This window comes from Nycticebus coucang, chromosome 5 (assembly GCF_027406575.1).
Source record: "Nycticebus coucang isolate mNycCou1 chromosome 5, mNycCou1.pri, whole genome shotgun sequence".
NCBI lineage: Eukaryota > Metazoa > Chordata > Mammalia > Primates > Lorisidae > Nycticebus > Nycticebus coucang.
In genome coordinates, this window is record NC_069784.1 from 24,233,299 (window position 1) to 24,240,006 (window position 6,708).

Sequence of the window (6,708 nt, forward strand, 5' to 3'; positions counted from 1 at the left end):
TCAGCCTAATTTGTAAGGGTGCATACTGAACTTAAGAGGATAGAAGAAAAGTTTTTTCCTCCCCTACAAATTATAGTTATTTTAACCTGTTGGATTCATTGCACAATAGTTGTTTTTTTCATGCACTGTCTACGTGGTTTCTCTGCCTCATTTGACACCGTCCATGTCTTGATGTTCTTTCCTTTATGATCTTCTCTAATGCCATTTTCTAGATTCTCCTAACTTTGATAATTCTTGTTGGGTTTTTTTGTTTGTTTGTTTGTTTGTTTGTTTGAGACAGAGTCTTACTCTCTCGCCCTCTGTAGAATGCAGTGGTATCACATCTCACAGTAAGCTCAAACTCCTAGGCTTAAGCAATTCTCTTGCCTCAGCCTCCCAAGTAGCTGGGACTACAGGCGCCTGCCACAATGCCCAGCTATTTTTTGGATGCAGTTGGCCTGGGCTGGATTCAAACCCGCCAGCTCCAGTGTATGTGGCTGGCGCCCTAGCCACTGAGCTATAAGCGCAAGCTAACCCTGACAATTCTAATTTTGGACTCTCTCGTGGCCTTAGATGTTGTTGTCATTTCCTTGGACCTCTTCTTTTCTCTCTAATATGCTTAACCGATGGCCTCATCCATTCTCATGGCTGCATTGATTGACTCCCAAATCTGTTTCTCAAATGTTAGCCTCAACTTTGAATTCAAGATTTGTATTCGTATTGGTTTTGTTTTGTTTTTGAGACAGAGTGTAGCTTTGACACACACCCAGGCTAGAGTACAGTGGTGTCATAGTTTACTATAATCTCAAACTCTGGGCTCAAGCAGTCTTCCTGCCTTAACCTACTGAGTAGCTGGGACTACAGACATGTATCACCACACCCAGCTGATTTTTCTATTTTTTGTAGAGATGGGGTCTCGCTTTTGCTCAGGCTGGTCTTGAACTCCTGGCTTTAAACAATCCTTCTCAGCTCGGCACCTGTAGCTCAAGTGGCTAAGGTGCCAGCCACATACACCAGAGCTGGCAGGTTCGAATCCAGCCCAGGCCAACTACAACCTAAAAATAGCTGGGCATTGTGGCAGGTGCCTGTAGTCCCAGCTAGTTGGGAGGCTGAGGCAGGAGAATCGCGTAAGCCCAGGAGTTAGAGATTGCTGTGAGCTGTGACACCACAGCACTTTACCCAGGGCGACAGCTTGAGGCTCTGTCTCAAAAAAAAAAATATCCTCCTGCTTCTGCCTCCCAAAATGCTAGATTACAGGCATAATCCTGTATTTGTATTTTTGTATTGTGCCTGGTCTGTATTTTTAACTGCCTTCTGTACACCTCTACCTATAAAACCCCCAAATACATAGTCCTCTGTTCTTGGTCTTATATTCCTGTTCATATTTAATAGTGTCATTGTCTACCCATTTTCCCAAGCTTGAAATCTCAGTTATTCTCAATTCCTCTCACTCCTTTCATATTCAGTGACTAATCTTAAAATTATCTTTCAGAAATATCTTCAATCTAAGCCTGTCCTGTCTGCCATTGCTGTAGGTTAGGTTTGCATCCTCTTTCACATGGACTATCTAAACAGCCTGCTAACTGGCTTGCTTTCTTATTTTCCCTGATCTCATCCATCCTCTGCAGAACTAGATGTACAACAGCGAAAGAATCTTGTCAATACCACAGCTTGCTTTTGCCTGTCAACTAATGCTTTGAACTAGCAAACAGTTCCCTTAGCATAGTTACTTTGTGATCGGTTTGGATTGGTATAGCTGTATCAAACACACTTCTCTTTTGTGATCATTAAAAGCATAGCATGGGAAACAAAGGAGAAAATAAACTTATTATCTTAGGAATGTGAGCCCCTTCAAATTATTAGGCTCAGAGAAGCATTAGAATGAAAGAACAGTCATATGCCTCTTCCTTGAGCTAAATAATTATCTCTTAAAGCCACTTGCTATATGAGCTCTAGACTGACTGATGCCAACAAGCCATAAAATACTGTACACTAGGCACCATAATTCATACCATTTAGTTTAGCAGAGATATTATCTGTTAACCAGTGAGAATTGCTGTCAAATAACTCAGCCCATTTTTGTTCCTTTTTTTCCCCTTAAAAAACCTGCTTGTAACCAAGACCAATGGAGCTCATATCCAAGGTTATTAGGGTCTAAGTCTTCTAAGCAGCTGTCCTCATTTTGGCTCAAGTAAACTCTTTAAATTATGATATAGTTTGTGCCTCAGATTCTTCCTTTTATGTCAACAGTATTAAAGACTAAAAGTGAAGGCTGGGTGCAGTAGCTCATGCCTATGATTTCAGCAATTTGGGAGGCCAAGGTGGAAGGACATCCCCCCCACACTTGAGGCCAGGAGTTCAAGACCAGCTTGGACAACATAATGAGACCCTGTCTCTACAAAAAATTTTAAAACTTAGCCAGGCATGGTGACACATGACAATAGTCCCAGCTGCTTGGGAGGTTAAAGTGGGAGGATCATTCAAGTGTAGGAATTGGAGGCTGCAGTTATGACCATGCTTGTTATACTTCAGACTGGGTGACAGTATGGCACCTTATCTCTAAAAAAAAAAAAAAAGTGAAGTTTAGTTGTTTGTTTTTGTCATATTTAACACTGAATTAAGCAGAATGTTCACAAAAAAAAATCAAGAGCTATCTTAACATAAATTTAAAAATTGTCTTTATATATAAGCTATCAGGAAAAGGCTTCTGGTGGAGTATTTTCCAAATACATTCATTAATACATGAATAGTTGGTATATTGACCCATTTCCAGAATTAAATTCCCACGTAGAAATTCTATAGAGTTGAATGAAGACATTAAGAAATGGGTAGGAAAAAAACTTTCCTTTGAATAGACTAATTCCTTTTGTGTCTTTCATTGCCATTTAATTTTGCCAGAAACATAGTTTATTTTTAAACTATGTTTAAAATAGTTTTTTACTATGTCTTTTATTATAGTTATTTAACTATGTCTTTTTCCTCAAAATGCATTAATCTCAGCACTTTGAGAGGCCAAGACAGAAGGATCATTTGAGGCTGCAGGGAGTTATGATGAAGCTACTGCCCTCCAGCCTGGGTGACAGAGCAAGGCCCAGTCTCTTTAAAAAAAAAAAATCCATTTTAGGATCCACATGAAGGAAATCTCAACAGCCACAAGTCGGCCCCAGTCACTTACATAATGACTGATTAATGTCTCTGCTTTCTTCTCTGAACTACTGTATTTCTAAATCAGAAAGTCAAGAGTTCTTGGTAAAAGCTTTAGTAAATACGTTTGTATTCTCTCTTATTTGGATTTGGAATGATTTGTAAACATGACACCAGAGATAGCTATGGACCCACATTTCTCCCCAGTGTGGAAATGGCTTCTATGATCTTCATTATAGGGCAAAATAACCAGCTCAAAGTGATATTTCTTGTTCAGTTTTTCTTTGCTGGCCCCTTTGTCAATTTTTCTTTCTTTCTTTTCTTTTCTTTCTTTTTTTTTTTTTTTTAGAACAAAACAGATATATTTCTATTGGACGACCTGATACAGAGCATAGTGTGGTATGGATGGATGGTATGAATGACAAATAATACAAATATATTTTATTTGGAATAAACAAAAATGCTTATACAGCTCAATGGGTCACTTGGAAATAAACTTGTTTGAATGTACTACTGAGCAAAAACAAAGTTTAAGCAGAAATACCCTTCTTTTTTGACATGTATTTAGAGATAGGTAAGAAGACACTACTTGGTTTTTTAAAAAACTGACCTTCCCTTAAGGCCTGGTCATAGAAGTGTAAACAATGTAAATGAATTGCCAGCTGTCATATCCTATCTATGTCACCTGTGCATTCTGAGATCACACACAGACCTGCCAATATACCTGGGAAGGGTTGCTCTGTCACACTTACATTTGAGTTCTGGGCAGGCAGGACTGAGGAAGAGTAGTTTAGAACAAGTTTTACATCCTATTGAGAAGAAATCACAGTATTCCCTTAAATAACAGGTTCCAATAGAGTTGCTGCCTGGAAGTTATCCTTTTCACTTTGGTTCATTTTTAGTTTCTGTTTGTGATTTACATAGATGTTTGATTCATTTACTTACAGCACAATCCTGCTGCAAAGCATTAAAGCACAAGATACTTACTATTCCTTCAACATCTGCATTTTTCAAGTTTTATATTCTACTACATCCATAGTATGACAGTAGTTTTTAAATGTTTTAAAAAAAACAAAGGGGCAAAACCACTGTGCTATAGGCACCAAGCCAGGGGTAAAACTTTTCTAAAAATACAGGTGTCTGTAAGTACAATGGTACTAGATGAGAAGAAGACAATGAGGGAAGGGAAGAAAGCAAACATGTTCACGTGCAGGGACTGTGGTTCAAATCTTTGGATTTAAAAACAAGTTCCCCAGAGAATCTGGCTGTAATGGAATTTCCAGAAAACTTCCTTTGCCCCCCAAAAGGACCTAAGAAGTCCTAATCCAAACTTCGGAAAACTACTGTTAGGAAATCCTAATAAATGGTGATCAGAGTAGTTGGAGGGAAAAGGATGAAGTGTCTTCCATTTAGCTATAGCTTGTATAGTATAGCCTCTCTAGCTGTTGTTAGGTAAGTAAAAAAACCACTGAAGTACCAGAAGTTCTTTAAAAGACAGAGGTAGAAAAGTACTGAACATTATTATCTTGTCCAAATCAGTAACAGGGCTTCATGGCTAGGAATATTTTCTAAATGGTAAAATAACTCCAGGATAAACCTCTTTCTCTAACATTAAATGTAGCAAAATTAACAACAACAAAATTTACAAGTAGATATAGTGATAACAGAAAATTACAAAGCAGGGAACACAAAAGAATCAAGACAGTGCTATAAGTTCAACAGTATTCCAATGAGGCTAGAAAACCTGATAACTTTGAAAGCCCTAGCAAAGTATCACTATTGTTTATAAATCACTTATTTAGCATATGACCACATGTTGAATCCTTTTTCTTTCCACTTACTGAAAAATCCTACATTCAGCCTTTAAGCATCCTGCATTTCTTTTTCTTTTGCAGTTTTTGGCCGGGGCCAGGTTTGAACCCACCACCTCTGGTTTATGGGGCCAGCGCCCTACTTCTTGAGCCACAGGTGTTGCCCTAAGCATTCTGTATTTCTTTGCCAATATTGTAGCTGAGTATCTTGTTCCAGTCAATTTTGGTGCAGGTAACTGGAAGCTGCCGGTGCAAATCTTGAATGTGGCATCTGACAGTGTTTGATAGTTTTTACTAATTGCTGTCTGATACTCATTTTCTGCATTCTCTATGATTTTAATAAACTCCTTGGTTTGAACTTCACTCGAAACACTTATTGAATCCTGCACGTCTGAATGTTAAGCACTCCAACCACCTGGGCCGTAGGCGGTATGACAGTGAACTTCCACTCTGATCTCTAACAACCATTCCAGAAGTTTTTAGGCTGAAACTGGTGGCTTTCAGTACATGCAATACTAATCTGTTGCCCATCTATAGTTTTAGCATAAACAGTACAGAAACCATTGGAATAATCTTTCACATCAGCTCTTAAAGCACTACAGGATTCTCTCCAAGACTTGAGACCTTCATCTACTTCTGGCTGGGGATCACTTGCTTCTATCTGTAAGTGATCAAACTTAAAGGAAATTTTATTTCTTGGATCTAAAAATCTGCTATTACCCAGGTCACCATGTTCTGTAATTAAGACCTGATCTTCATAGCCTTCCATCTTCACAGGTGTGAACTGGTCCATGTTATACTGGGCAAATGCATGTGTTGCCCCTTTCCTGAGGAGATTATCATTATTAAGTAGTAGCCAAACATCATTGATTACTTTATTAAATTCCCCTGGGGTGCATGAGTGATGAATTTAGCAGCTATGAGTACCTTCTCCTCATCCGACACCTGATCCTCGAAGTCCGCCATCCTGGCTGCTCTGGCCCCTCTTTATTTTTTCTTAATCTCTTAGTTTTCCCTGTTAGAAATATTCTCCAGGCGGGCGGCGCCTGTGACTCAAGGAGTAGGGCGCCGGTCCCATATCCCGGAGGTGGTGGGTTCAAACCTAGCCCCAGCCAAAAAACAAAAACAAAAAAAAGAAAGAAATATTCTCCAGGCTCATACTGCTTTGTTACTTTTCTTTAGTGTTGCAATATTTTTTTAATGAACCTGAGTTAATTTTTCATTTTGTTTAATTTTTCAGATGCTTATCTTTTTGTGGTTTTAAGTTTGGGGGAGGAGATCTGCTGGACTATTATCCTGCCTATTATACTAACAGCAATATTATTCAAACTCTTGGACATAACTCCTTAGTGAGTTGTAACATCAATTTAGTGGGCTGTGACCAACATTTTTAAAAACAGAATAGCATAGAAAATATCAGAATGTATCGCTTTATACATATCACAATGTATAAAGATTAATATATTTTTGTGAAACTCTTTCATTTGTGTGTGCATGTATTACAATGTAAAACACATTTTTTTGACTGAGTGATGGTTAAAAAAATTTTTTTTTGAGAATGGCTATCCTAAAGAATCCTCTTCTTTGAAATGTCCCTGAGTTTTGTCCCAAGAGAAGATAGTTTTTTCATTTTTGTTTCTATAGCTCAACTATAGAAACCCACAAATAATGGTGTTTACTAGATTTGACAGTTGGGACAAAAATTCCATGAAGAATAGCATATATATATATATATGCTGGGTTTATGTCAATTCATATTAAAAAGCATTTCAGA

General features: G+C 38.1%; 1 pseudogene; it reads right to left on the minus strand.

The window, feature by feature from the left end:
• Positions 1 to 5,099: 5,099 nt before the first annotated feature.
• Positions 5,100 to 6,157, minus strand: LOC128585675 (F-actin-capping protein subunit alpha-1-like; annotated as a pseudogene).
• Positions 6,158 to 6,708: the final 551 nt, after the last annotated feature.